At 39.6% G+C, this 15,572-nt stretch overlaps 1 protein-coding gene across 2 annotated transcripts in view; it reads right to left on the reverse strand.

Annotated features, from left to right (window-relative positions):
* Positions 1–15,572, reverse strand: part of pard3ba (par-3 family cell polarity regulator beta a) — a 364,154-nt gene that overhangs the window by 162,151 nt on the left and 186,431 nt on the right. The window lies entirely within an intron of this gene.

Below are 15,572 nucleotides of genomic sequence, written 5' to 3' on the forward strand. Positions count from 1 at the left end.
CAGCAACAGGCTTAGACGGCTGTATCAGGTGGACTTAAGAGATGCTGTATATAATGTGTGTGAGCAGAAAGGGAGCCAGGGCTTTGTTCTGAAACAAGGACCAAAAATCTTACTCATGATACAACCCCAATTCCAAAAAAGTTGGATGCAATGTAGAAGCCGTGGCCGTGTTCATCTCTGTTTGTTTGATGTTTTTGTCTTTTATATATTCACTAAACAAACATTTCTTAACACGCATCTTCTATAGAGAAAGCCTTGAGTTATATTTGGATCTGCTGCACCAGGAGAGAGGAATATCACTGGAGAAAAGCAGTCAGTTAAAAATTGATGACATCTTAATAAAGTTTTAATAGATCTGGGTATGGATGAGAAATCCTTTGAGAATTTTGTCGTTACATTCATCAATAAGTACAGCTTCCAGTTCTTCTCTTCATTAAAGAATTTTCATTTTTAGCGGCGCTGATATTAGATGTCAGTTTTAACTTCATTACAGCACTCTTCTAAAGGAAATCAAAATGAGTAGCAATTATAACAGTTTTAATTAGGATGACTGCTTTCACTCCAGACCTCTGAGTTTGTGCAGCAGTGTTTATGGTTGGGAGTGGTTCAGACTGCACACTTCTTTAAGCTACAATAAGATTTATTTGAGGTGTGTGTGAAAAAGAGGCTGTAGTCCAGGATTATCATTTATTGATGCTGCATACACAGAACGTTTAGGAACGGGTGTAAATTTAAGCACAGCTCTGCTTTGCTTTTACACAGAATCTACTGGTAGAAGAAAGCATTATGAGCATAATCACTCTTATCCATGTATGTTTCAGGTTTTCTTTAATAAAAAACATGCAGTTAAAATGATTTCTATTTTGAAACAGACAAGGTGGTTGAACCAAGCCATGCACAATTAAGAATATAATGTGTGTGGGTGTGTGGGGGTGTGTGTGTGTGTGTGTGTGTGTGTGTGCACTCGTTTTTATTACTTGGTGGGGCCATACCACCGGTAGCCCACCAACGGTATGGGGCCATGAATCCTTGTGGGGCCAAAATGCTGGGCCCCAGACCGTTTACTGCTTGAAACTGGCTCTGGAGCCTTCCCTGATGCTCCTCATGCTTTTTTCTAACTTGGCCCACAAAGTGACAAAAACTGGAAATGTGTGTGTGAAGTGTGTTTGCTCTCTGGCCCCCTAGAGGTTTTTTGATGCCACTGCAGCCACACACACACTTCCTGAAGTGTGCGTGATATTAGCCAATGAGACGCCTTGAACATTAAGTGTCATAGTCTCGCGGGATTTTACAGGATTTGTTTGAGAGCTGAAATGCTGTTATCACATCACAGAGCGATGCTGTACCAACTGAAGAATTTCTCAAATTAAGTAGGTAAGTTTGTTTCCAGTTTTATACTATTTTTAATTTACATGTTTTTGACTATATAGAGTTTTGTGGGACTACAAGAAACAAACTATTACAACATTACTATTACTACAAACTGTGCCATTTGATATAGACGCTTATTTTAGCCGCTAGAATTAGCAACAGGTTGCTAGTTTTTATTTTATTTCTAAATTAACTTAAATAACGTTTTTTTAATTTATTACATTAAACAGATGAATATCTGCATATAGAAAGCATTGTTCCCAGGATACCAATATGAAAGACCGTTTCTGTTATCTTAAGCTAGTTAGCTGCTAACCATTAGCTTTGGAGACGGTAGCGTATGTGCTCGGCCGGATATGCGTCATCCGGCTGATGACGCATATCCGGCTGAGCACATGGCTAATTAACCCGGTGAATATTCATGAGATGGCCGAGCTGGGAGACGGTGGAAGAGTCGATTGCAATACATGAAGTGCGGAGTTTCAACTTGCCGTCTTACGTGAACAGATGTCTGATAAGGTATTTGATAAATGTGTTGTTGCCGTTTTCTACGGAAACGCTCATCTCGTACTTTACTATAGAAGGTGATGTACGGTAGAAACTGTTGTGCTAAGAGCGATCGTCCAGGGTTCAACGCAGGCTTAAAGGGGCATCCGATCACACGTAGCGTCATGTTTTAGTGGTCAAAAACTTCACATACAGCCAGATAAATCATTGTAAAACAAGCTCTGTGCTTCGGTTTACGTTATATGCGACGCGGTAGGCACGGGCCCGGTCAGGGAGCTACCTGTCGCCCGGGGCCCGGCCCGGGCCTCGTCAGAGAAGCTACCTGGGGCGAGAGGCTCGGGCCCGGTCAGGGAGCTACCTGTCGCCCGGGGCCCGGCGCGGGCCTGGTCAGGTAAGCTAACTGTGGTCCTGTTGTGCCAATGTAGTAAGGTAGTCGTTTTGTCAGTGGTGTTTTATTAAAGAGCACAAAAGTTATCTGAGTTTTGACTGCTCTTGGGGATATTTTTCATCGACTACTGTAACGTACGATCTTCCGGAAGTTGTCTCCACACTTTCAAAACAATAAAAACGTGAGAAATTGACCTAGACGTAAGACAAGGAACACATCCAAACAAAAGCTTGTAAACAATTATACTTTTTAGAGGCACTATTTGGAAGCTACGTTTAAGACTCTGTCATTATCGTTGGTAAGAATTTTTTTAATCTGCATATTCAGAGCATACAAATTATTTCAGACCTCATTTTTGAGCTTGCTATAAAGTGTTTCCCCCCTCCAGAATGCTCAAATCATGAACAACATTCATAAGATTTATTTTGTGCTCATTTCTGACCAAGCCTGATAATATTGGTTTGAATAGGTTAGCTCACTTCTATCCTGAGTTACAGGGGCATACAAATTATTTCAGACCTCATTTTTGAGCCTGCTATAAAGTGTATCCCTCATTGCATTATAAATTGCATCAAGGTAATTGTTTTTATTACAGGGGTAATAAAAATACACATTCAATATCCAATGGTTGGTATAGCCAGGTTTTATTATGCAAAGTTAAATTAGTATTAACGAATAACGCTGATAATGCTGTATTAAGTTTATAATGAATTTCATTTCAAGTGAATAATGCAGCCTCAATGGTGCGACCAATGTGCTAAGATGGAGCAGTGATGTTCTATTTTTTGCTCTGAATATGCAGATTAAGAAATTCTTACAAACGTGATGACAGAGTCTTAAACTTAGCTCCAAAATAGTGTCTCTAAAAAGTATAATTGTTTACAAGCTTTTGTTTGGATGTTTTACCTGTCTTCCGTCTAGGTCAATTTCTCACGTTTTTCTTGGATATGTGCTATTGTTTTGAAAGTGTGGAGACAACTTCTGGAAGATCGTACGTTACGGTAGTCGATGAAAAAGTATCACCAAGAGCAGTCAAAACTCAGTGTATGACCATGGCACGAAGAGACATAAAGCATTACATGAACACTACTACGTTCTAAGATCCGTTTTTAATGGTGCTTCACAGTGTAATAATGTACGACAGTTTGGCAACCTTAAGAATTTCAAAGAAGAAAGTCATTTATTTTGATAGATATGTTTTGTACTCTTTAACAAAACATCACTGACAAAACGACAACACTTAAAAGAGATATACAACAATCTTCATGATAGTATTTTTCCATTCAGTAGTGTGAAATCCCAGCCTTGTAGCACTCTACTTCCTCTCTGTTAAGACGTGCGCGCTCCCGCAGACAGGGGAAACACTTTCTATCAGGGATAACTACCTTTGCACAACACTGGGCCTGGTCAGGTAAGCTAACTGTGGTCTGAGGCTTGGGCTTGGTCAGGGAAAGTGTTGCGGTAGGCTCGGTTAGCTCAGGTAAGCTTTCTGGGGTCCGGGCCACCCCCTAAAGTGTAACAAGCGTTGAGTAATAGTCAACCGATGTCATTATTCAGGGGTTAATGATCTGTGTGAGTCACAAAAATTGAAGCATGAATCCAAGATAGCGATATTCGTACCACATGCTATGTTCTCATAATTGAGAAAATAAATAATGACGTGCAAAGCTACAGTTCAACGAATATCATAAACCTTGGGACATAAATGTGTTCTTGTAATTACAAAATTAGTTAATGAGCAATGTGTTTTCTCATGCTGCACAGCTGTTTAATGATATTAAAATATTTTCACAGAGCCATGATGTCCAAAAGGAAGGCCAGGATAAAGCCTGTTGAAGATGCAATCTCATACATTCTGTCAGAGACAAGCCATGGTTTGCAGAGAGATTTATCAATAATATCAAAGGTATGATCTGAAGTCCTTTTGGTAGCTGCAAATGACAGCAACAGATTTTTAAATACCATTCATTAACACTCTTCATTTGGAATGAAGAAGGATTCAGGCTACTTTTCAGAAGATATCTTATAGAAATTACTGGCTTTAATCTGCTGTCTTGTTAAAATCCAATGCGTTTAGGTATAGGCATGTATAAATGAGCCTGATTTCCATCAGAGAAGTTTCAGGTACACATTGGTAAAATCAAATATAGAAATGTAAAGTTATTTATTTTATTTTGCTGTGTATAGTGTCCAGCACATTCAAGTACCATTAAGGTAAGTGCTGGACCAATAGAAGACTGTAATGAAAATGTGAAAGGTCTGAACACTGTGCAACTGTTTGGCATATTCAGAAGTGACATTTTAAGTTAATGCATAGAAGTAGTTATACAAACGGAGAACCAGAATACAGGCTTGTAGGTCATGTGGTCATCACATGATGGTCCCTGTTAAACAGAAAACCCTCGTATTTAAAAAGTCATGTCACATTCTAAACATTTTTAGAAAGAAAACTATTCAGAGAAGATGCTCACAGAACAAAAGTACATCATTAGACCTGTGACAATCATGAATTCAATCTGGCCAATAACTAGATAAAGTCATCTCTTTGTTTGAGATAGTATGTCCCCAGAGCATTTAGGAAATTAAATCCAGCTCACAGGTCTTCCCAAAGGAGGGGGGTGGCATATTAATCTGGGGTCAGTTCATGGGAGCTACAGTGTACAGACTTTTTTCATGCTGTATGAGAAAGGTTAAAGCAACTTGGTGTGACTTTTACTTAAGTTTATTTAATTCTGTGTTATTATAGGAAGAGGAGTGTTTGCTACCGAACCAATCGAGCACAGAGTGCATTTCTGTATGAGTTTGATTGGAAGAAAAGCCAGTGGTGAATGTCATATATGCAGATGTATTTTTAGTAGCAATAAGGGTGTTCTTGTTTAGACCTGGAACGATGTTTAAATATTTGATAAATGAATGAGTAAAATATTAGACTTAATGTACTTTAAACCTCAAGTGGCTCTTCTAATAAAACTGTGAAGATATATTTTATAAAGTTTATATTTATTTGATGTATTGTTTTTGTTTATCTTTAGTATTGATGCATCCAAGGAAGACGGCTCCCTTGGAAGATTAGTGAATGACAACCACAAATATCCGAACTGCATCATGAAAAAAGTTATAGTAAACAACAGGCCACATTTGTGTCTGTTTGCTGTGAGGAACATAGAAGTAGGAATGGAACTTGATTACAACTATGGTGATTCAAAATGGCCATGGCGTCAAAAGGTGAGCTTGTTAGATCATGCATTGGTTACACTACATAATTTTTAAAGATGTTAGTTTCCCTTCACACAACGTTATGTCTCTTAAATGAGAATCTTTGAGTCATAGTAAGACCAGTGTCCAAAGTATATTTTTCTAAGAAAAAATAGTGACATGGGAAGTTCCTTTCATTCACGCTTTCATTCAAATTAATGAAACTGTCTACACAAGGTTGAAACCAGCACTTGAAAAGTGGTGTGTTGGTGCAGAGGGATCTGCTTTCCAAACTTAAAAATATTCCAATCTTCTATGTCATTTTCTGCATTATTATTACATAGAAATGGATCATAAAGTCAGGTGTCTTTGAGGACATTAATAGTAGTTACACATAGTAGTAGAGTAGTAACATGATGTTTCAAAGGCAGTTTTTATGTGAGGAAAATTTTGTGACCTGTAAGATTGTCCAGACTCATGATTCCTGTCAGAGCTCACTGTCTTCTTGTTTTATGTCTAAACACCAGGTGACATCTAAGCAGGCTCCAGCACCAGAAGAAGAGATGGCTGCGCTTCCTGTTAATCTGTCTTCCTGTGTTTATGATGATGATGAGAATGCTGCTGCTGCTGATGGACCAAAGGTAATGGAAAGAATGAATGTGATTGAGTTCTTTACAGGGTGCACTATTAACTTGACAGACTAGTTTCTATTTGATCTCCATTTGGTCAGCTAACTTGTTTCACACACACACGTTTCAGATCATGTCTTCATGGGGCCCTGTATGGTACTCTTCCTACAAAAGGTTTTTCCAACTTTTCTCTTCCACACACACAAGTTTCAGTTCGTGTCCTTATGGGGCCCTCCGTATGGACCCCTCTTTAAGTGATTGTTAACCTATAGGACAACACTTCTCAGCATCCAAACTGAAGTATTTATAATACAAATAATGCACTTTCTGAGCCGCTGCATGATGAAGAAAATATTTTGGTGTGAGACCCCTTTTTAGGCCTCTTTTAAGATGTCAAGATAGAAGAACTTCTTAGACTGACCCTCATGGGGCACTAGATTAAAATGTCTTTGTGCCCTGTAAGATTGTCCAGACTCATGATTCCTGTCAGAGCTCACTGTCTTCTTGTTTTATGTCTAAACACCAGGTGACATCCAAGCAGGCTCCAGCACCAGAAGAAGAGATGGCTGCGCTTCCTGTTAATCTGTCTTCCTGTGTTTATGATGATGATGAGAATGCTGCTGCTGCTGCTGATGGACCAAAGGTAATGGAAAGAATGAATGTGATTGAGTTCTTTACAGGGTGCACTATTAACTTGACAGACTAGTTTCTATTTGATCTCCATTTGGTCAGCTAACTTGTTTCACACACACACGTTTCAGATCATGTCTTCATGGGGCCCTGTATGGTACTCTTCCTACAAAAGGTTTTTCCAACTTTTCTCTTCCACACACACAAGTTTCAGTTCGTGTCCTTATGGGGCCCTCCGTATGGACCCCTCTTTAAGTGATTGTTAACCTATAGGACAACACTTCACAGCATCCAAACTGAAGTATTTATAATACAAATAATGCACTTTCTGAGCCGCTGCATGATGAAGATAATATTTTGGTGTGAGATCCCTTTTAGGCCTCTTTTAAGATGTCAAGATAGAAGACTTCTTAGACTGACCTCATGGGGCACCAGATTAAAATGTCTGTGACCTGTAAGATTGTCCAGACTCATGGTTCCTGTCAGAGCTCACTGTCTTCTTGTTTTATGTCTAAACACCAGGTGACATCTAAGCAGGCTCCAGCACCAGAAGAAGAGATGGCTGCACTTCCTGTTAATCTGTCTCCCTGTGTTTATGATGATGATGAGAATGCTGCTGCTGCTGCTGATGGACCAAAGGTAATGGAAAGAATGAATGTGGTTGAGTTCTTTACAGGGTGCACTATTAACTTGACAGACTAGTCTCTATTTGATCTCCATTTGGTCAGCTTACTTGTTTCACACACACAAGTTTTAGTTCGTGTCCTTATGGGGCCCTCCGTATGGACCCCTCTTTAAGTGATTGTTAACCTATAGGACAACACTTCACAGCATCCAAACTGAAGTATTTATAATACAAATAATGCACTTTCTGAGCCACTGCATGATGAAGAAAATATTTTGAAGTGAGACCCCTTTTTAGGCCTCTTTTAAGATGTCAAGATAGAAGAAATTCTTAGACTGACCCTCATGGGGCACTAGATTAAAATATCTGTGACCTGTAAGATTGTCCAGACTCATGGTTCCTGTCAGAGCTCACTGTCTTCTTGTTTTATGTCTAAACACCAGGTGACATCTAAGCAGGCTCCAGCACCAGAAGAAGAGATGGCTGCACTTCCTGTTAATCTGTCTCCCTGTGTTTATGATGATGATAAGAATGCTGCTGCTGCTGATGGACCAAAGGTAATGGAAAGAATGAATGTGGTTGAGGTCTTTACAGGGTGCACTATTAACTCAACAGAATAGTTTCTATTTGATCTCCATTTGGTCAGCTTGTCTTCATGGGGCCCTGTATGGTACTCTTCCTACAAAAGGTTTTTCCAACTTTTCTCTTCCACACACACAAGTTTCAGTTCGTGGGCCCTCCGTATGGACCCCTCTTTAAGTGATTGTTAACCTATAGGACAACACTTCACAGCATCCAAACTGAAGTATCTACAATAAAAATAATGCACTTTCTGAGCCACTGCATGATGAAGAAAATATTTTGAAGTGAGACCCCTTTTAGGCCTCTTTTAAGATGTCAAGATAGAAGACTTCTTAGACTGACCCTCATGGGGCACTAGATTAAATATCTTTGTGCCCTGTAAGATTGTCCAGACTCATGGTTCCTGTCAGAGCTCACTGTCTTCTTGTTTTATGTCTAAACACCAGGTGACATCCAAGCAGGCTCCAGCACCAGAAGAAGAGATGGCTGCGCTTCCTGTTAATCTGTCTTCCTGTGTTTATGATGATGATGAGAATGCTGCTGCTGCTGATGGACCAAAGGTAATGGAAAGAATGAATGTGATTGAGTTCTTTACAGGGTGCACTATTAACTTGACAGACTAGTCTCTGTTTGATCTCCATTTGGTCAGCTTACTTGTTTCACACACACACGTTTCAGATCATGTCTTCATGGGGCCCTGTATGGTACTCTTCCTACAAAAGGTTTTTCCAACTTTTCTCTTCCACACACACAAGTTTCAGTTCGTGTCCTTATGGGGCCCTCCGTATGGACCCCTCTTTAAGTGATTGTTAACCTATAGGACAACACTTCACAGCATCCAAACTGAAGTATCTACAATACAAATAATGCACTTTCTTAGCCGCTGCATGATGAAGAAAATATTTTGAAGTGAGATCCCTTTTAGGCCTCTTTTAAGATGTCAAGATAGGGAGACTTCTTAGACTGACCCTCATGGGGCACTAGATTAAAATGTCTTTGTGCCCTGTAAGATTGTCCAGACTCATGGTTCCTGTCAGAGCTCACTGTCTTCTTGTTTTATGTCTAAACACCAGGTGACATCCAAGCAGGCTCCAGCACCAGAAGAAGAGATGGCTGCGCTTCCTGTTAATCTGTCTTCCTGTGTTTATGATGATGATGAGAATGCTGCTGCTGCTGCTGATGGACCAAAGGTAATGGAAAGAATGAATGTGATTGAGTTCTTTACAGGGTGCACTATTAACTTGACAGACTAGTCTCTGTTTGATCTCCATTTGGTCAGCTTACTTGTTTCACATACACACGTTTCAGATCATGTCTTCATGGGGCCCTGTATGGTACTCTTCCTACAAAAGGTTTTTCCAACTTTTCTCTTCCACACACACAAGTTTCAGTTCGTGTCCTTATGGGGCCCTCCGTATGGACCCCTCTTTAAGTGATTGTTAACCTATAGGACAACACTTCACAGCATCCAAACTGAAGTATCTACAATACAAATAATGCACTTTCTTAGCCGCTGCATGATGAAGAAAATATTTTGAAGTGAGACCCCTTTTTAGGCTTCTTTTAAGATGTCAAGATAGGGAGACTTCTTAGACTGACCCTTCTGGGGCCCATTATGTGGATCTTTCTTTATGTGATTTTTTTTTCTCAATGGGTGACACCTTTCACTTCTAAAGTTACCATAAGTTTTCCCTGTACTTATTTTACACTTTCTAAACTGCTGTATGATGAGGAAAACTTTTTGGAAAATGAACTGTGCAGCCTCTTTTCTTATGTTGTGAGTTTGAGACCCCTAGAAAAATAGTTGTACTTGGCCAACAGTTTTATGCTTATCAGAATAGTGTCATCACATATGCAAAATTTTCTTTCTCTTGAATATTTTTACTTCCAGGAATATACCATGCTTTTTGTTGATACTGAGGGACTGTTGTGCTAAAGGACTGTGCCACTTATGCACTTTTTCAACTTGTTAAAAGGAGCCAAATCCACACCTTTTAATTCGAACAGCATGTGTGCCTTCATGTGAAGAAAAAACAGGCTTTTTTCTTATTACCTGAGCCTCATTGCAAATAATGGCTTAATCATGAGCGCTGGTGCTAACAGCCCAGCACAGTTAGAGTGAAACATGTACAGTCTGCTTGTGGTAACTGCACCACAGTGTTTATAAGATATGTTATGCTCAACCTCCCTGATTAATTTTTCTTTAATGATGTTTAGGAATTTACTATCAGAGGGTCATCCCTGGTGGATTATTCTGACACTGATGAAACCGATGAGGATTGTTTAAATGACCAGCCATTGGGTCCACACTGTGATGAAGTTTCAGATGACAGATGACAAGCTTTAGGTAGCATTATTTAGCTAGCTATTTTGTTGACTAAAATGCTGACTAAAAAGACTAAATAACTATGCCAAATACAGCTTAGCCAGTATTATGGTAAACCTCATCACTTACCAATAGGGGATGAGCCTTAAACCCAGGCAATAACTTCTGTGGCTTGGTAGATTTTTCTCCTCCTTGAAGCAGCTGCCATCTTGACAAGCTTGTACAATTGCCTAAGTCACATTGTCTTTTGACTTAGGCAGAAATAAAACTGCCTAAGTCACACTCCTGACATAGGCAATATGCTGAAGGTGTAAAATCACATGATCTGTTAAACTGAGGATGTAGACGATTTTACCAGAGGTGGGCAGCATCATAAGGAGTTGATTTATTCCAAATAAAATCATTTTTGTCAAAAAATGACTTAGGCAATTATTCTAAGAAGGCAACGATATAATTGGTCAGATAGTCATGATTACATGTCTTTTGCTCTAGTTGGTGAGTTTGGTGTTGTTGTTTTTTTTTTTGTGGGTGCTGCCATTTTAGTTGTAAATATTGCTATTGCTTTCATTCATATTTTCTGAAACATTCCAGTACATTTCTGCCAAGGGTGTGCCTTTTTAATTCTTACTTCAACATTTGACAAACAAATTGTGATATATTTACTCCATTTTTGTGACATAACTAGAATATTTTCTTCTAACATAATGGTTAGCAAAACTAAACAAAAATAAATAACCTTCTCCTAACACAACTCTCTTTGTAGATGCATAAATTAGAAGATTTCGGTCAACCTCTCAGTGATTCAGATGAGAGTATTGTGGAAGACACCGATTATGAGGATTCTATAAAGGATTATTCTGATGTGCAATCAGACATTGAAGTTGTTCCAAAGCTGAGAAGGGCAAAAAGCATTCAGGTATGACCCTGACACTTTAAATGCCAATAACTAAGTGACAGACCTTTCCCCTCTAAATCTGTCAACTGTCATTTATTTTGATGGTTAGCGAAAAAGGCTGACCACACACTCTTTTTACAGATGAGAAAAGTATCCAAATATTCTGATGCCCTCTACAATTCAAGTGATGACATTACAGAGGACACATCTACTTGGTCTAAGTCTGAGATGGCTTCACAAAGGCCAAAGAGAGGCTGCGTCCATCCTGTAAGTCTCCTAGCTACTTTTTCTGGGTAATCACTTTGAGGATCGTGCCCCCCAAACTTAAAACAGAGTTCCCTTACCGAAGTTCCAGACATGCTTATGGATGATGCAGTCTTAAAGACTATCATCAATGAGCATGTCTATTGCTCTTGTGAGTTTAATGTTTGAAGGTATTTTTATTCAATTTTTTAAGTTATTAATGTTATCTACCTAATATTGTAGTAGATTTGTGTTTTTTTTTTTATAATATAAACTTATAAGTCAATTCTTTTTAAATTTGGCTTCCTTAGTCTGATGTAACGCAACAGCGTTTCTCTTAATATGTGAATTTTCTTGACTGAAAGCACCCTGAATTTTACTCATACCACTCTGAACATAATTTTAACACATATTAAACTGCCTAGACAGTTATACATTTTAATCATATTTGGTATAAGGGAGGGAGGAGGTTGAGTTATTAATTTAGGTTTTCTTTTTCTTCTCAAGATGCAAAAGATTCTTGTAGGATCAGATGCCTCAAGTGCAGATAGTGGAGAGGAGTATATTCCAGGTCCCATGGAGGAGAGCACAGACAGTGACTGCAGCTACCCATGGCAAATAAGAATATGAAAAAAGTATCTACTATTCCAAAAAGATGCAAGTCTTCCAGTAAGGATAGGTTCAAGTCTTCCAGTCAGAGCCAGTTCAAGTCCTCCAGCCAGAGCCAGCTTGAGTCCTCCAGTCAGAGCCAGTTCAAGTCCTCCAGTCAGAGCCAGTTTGAGTCCTCCAGCCAGAGCCAGTTTGAGTCCTCCAGTCAGAGCCAGTTTGAGTCCTCCAGTCAGAGCCAGTTTGAGTCCTCCAGCCAGAGCCAGTTTGAGTTCTCCAGTCAGAGCCAGTTCAAGTCCTCCAGTCAGAGCCAGTTCAAGTCCTCCAGCCAGAGCCAGTTTGAGTCCTCCAGTCAGAGCCAGTTCAAGTCCTCCAGCCAGAGCCAGTTTGAGTCCTCCAGCCAGAGCCAGTTTGAATCCTCCAGTCAGAGGGGGTTTGAGTCTTCCAGTCAGAGCAGCAGCTTTGAAACAAACAATGGTCCTGCTGAAAGCACTTGTATGAATGAAGAGAAGGTGGGGCAAACATGTACTGATGAGCATGAGCTTGAAAACCATGAAAACAATGCATCTGTCTATGTTAATCCAGTTTTGAAGAAGGAGGATGGTTCAAGACGGTATAACAAGAAGCATCACTGCTTTTATTGTAAAAAAGTAGTTCAAAAAATGTCAAGACATTTGTTACGTAGCCACAATGATGAAATTGACGTTTCAAAAGCATTCAGTTTTCCAAAAAACTCAAAAGAAAGACGACTGCACTTAGATTTAATCAGAAACAAAGGAAACTTTGAACATAACACTGAAGTTTTGGAGAGCCAGAAAGGAAAGCTAATACCATTCAAGCAGCCAAAGAAAAAGACTGAGGGACAAAAATTTCTACATTGTGTGTACTGCTATGGACTGTTTACAAAACGAGTCATGTGGCGACATTTTCAGGTTTGCAAATTCAAGCCTCAGGACAAGACATCTAAACCAGGTAAAACAAGGATCCAGACACTGTGTGCTTTTGCTGAACCAGCTCCTCCTGGATTTAGTGATGCATACTGGAAGTTCTTGAATGATATGAATCAAGACGAGATTGCAATAGCTGTAAAGAAAGACCGCTACCTTCTGGAGTACGGCTACAGACTGTTCAAGAAGAACGAAAGGGTAATCAGCCAACACTAGCATATTCGACAAAAGCTGAGGGAGCTTGGCAGGCTGATACTGGCAGCAAAAAAAGTTGCACCAGCGAAGACTATAAAAGAACTTATAAAACCTGAAAAGTATGTTCATGTTGTCACTGCTGCAAGATGCTTAGCTGGATTCAGTGATGAAACAGGCAAATATAAATGTCCATCACTGGCTCGCAGTTGGACACAGCTTGCTTGCTTTGGCCATGTTTAAGAAGTCTGAAGGATTGAAGGCTAGAGATAAAGAAACAGTCCAAGACGCTGAGGAATTTGCACAGCTATACCAAGAAAGCTGGAAATTTGACATCGCAAGCCAAGCACTGATTCAGCTCGACCAGTCGAAGTGGAATTCTCCTCAACTCTTACCATTCACACAGGATGTCCAAAGTCTTCATGCCCAGTTGTCTGAAAAACAACAGCAACACTTAGATGCCCTGAAAGAAGAGGTTTCCCCCTCAAACTGGAAAGACCTGGCAAAAGTGACGCTGGCACAAGTTATCCTCTTCAACCGACGGAGAGAAGGAGAGGTATCCAAAATGCCCTTGTCTGTGTACTTGTCAAGAGACCTATCAGAAACGCATGAAGATGTTAACTTGGCCCTTACAGAACTTGAGCAGAAGCTTTGCAAACATTTTGTCCGGATAACCATTGTTGGAAAGAGAGGAAGGAAAGTTCCTGTTCTCCTCACTCCACTCATGAGGGAATCTCTTGATACTCTGGTTGAGAAGCGAGAAGAATGTGGGGTACTGACTGAAAATGGTTTCTTGTTTGCATTGCCTCATTCTGTCCACCACCTCAGGGGTTCTGACTGCATAAGACAGTTAGTGCATGAATGTAGTGGTATCAAAAATCCCAAAGCTCTGACCTCAACAAAACTCAGGAAACACATTGCAACTATCTCTACTGTTCTAAATCTGAAGAACACAGAACTTGACCAGCTGGCAGATTTCCTTGGGCATAACATTGATGTACACAGAAAGCACTACCGCCTTCCAGAGGGGACCCTCCAGCTAGCCAAAATAAGCAAAGTTCTTCTGGCATTGGAGCAGGGAAAGCTAGGCAAATACAAAGGAAAGAGCTTGGATGAAATTCACATCGATCCAAATGGTACTTAGTCATATATTCATAATCATATATGTATATATATATAATTTTTTTTTTTTTTTTTTAATGGAAAGAGGTTTGAACAGGGCAAGTTTGTAGTGGTTAGAGTTTGACTATAACGGCACAATTTAAATTTAACTGTTTATTTAATCAGTCTAGCTGTTTATGTTCCCCTTGTTGTACTCTTGATTGTCAGAGGTGGATCACTACACTTTCAGCTGTCCAGCTCATTCATACAGTATTTTGTCAATTCACATTTCAGAGACTGTTGAAATTGAAGCTTGTTCACAAGAGGACATGGAAGGTATGTGTGAGGCATTTTTGACACTGGTTATGAATTATCAGTCATTTGATTAGAATGTTTGGGTCTATATCTTCTTTGGCTATACAATGACAGCAGGTTCCCCTACTTAATGTCAATTATTGGGAATGCACATTTGGAAATAGGGAAAAGAGACGATATCACACAACATTTAGAGCTTTAACATATTTGGTGACTTTATAGACTCACCCTATATACTAAATTATCATGAAGAAAAGGATCAAATGCAGTCAGCTTACTGAAAGCTAGTTCTGTCTTGTTTATTTATTTTAACTTTTTTCTGTTGCCAGATGCCACCATGGCAGAATTCCACGGGACTGAAGATGAGACAATAATAACGTCATTAAAAGAAACGACTTTTGCCCAAAAACAAAGGTCTGAGTTTGAGAAAAAGAGAGGTAAGCTTCTTGAATTTATTCATGGGGAACATGAGGAACTTGGTTCGTACAGTTTACAGATAAAACAAATTCAACAAACACAAACCAGTTATCACTTAGGTCATCTATGGAATATGTTGTGTTTGTAAAATTCTTAAAGGACCTTAAATAACTCTTTATTCATAAATTTAAAAAAATGCACATTTCTACAACAGCCCTCTTAATGGTGCAGAAGTAGGTGCAAAGGTTATTGTGTTGTTAGCAGGGGGGCTTAAGGGTAGAGGGAAGAAATCCTTTTAGTCTGAGTGACAAGGAACTATATAGATGCACAGAGTACATGGGGGGCCTAGTGGGTGTTAGGTATGTGTTTCCTACTGCAATTTATGAGGTCTTCCTGTAAGTCTCTTGTGGATGCTGCAGAGAGGCTCCTGTCCCTCTCTGATGATCTTGTTCATAGTCCTCACAATCTTGTTCAAGGGTTTCAGTTCAGCACTTGTTGCTCCAAACCACACTGGGTTGTTAAAGGGTTGGTAAAGGTTCCACAAAGCATCCATGAAAAGCTCAGAATACTTTTGACTGGCCCAGAAACTCTTTACTGAAAGTG

Source organism: Cheilinus undulatus, linkage group 24 (genome assembly GCF_018320785.1).
Source record: "Cheilinus undulatus linkage group 24, ASM1832078v1, whole genome shotgun sequence".
Classification (NCBI taxonomy): domain Eukaryota; kingdom Metazoa; phylum Chordata; class Actinopteri; order Labriformes; family Labridae; genus Cheilinus; species Cheilinus undulatus.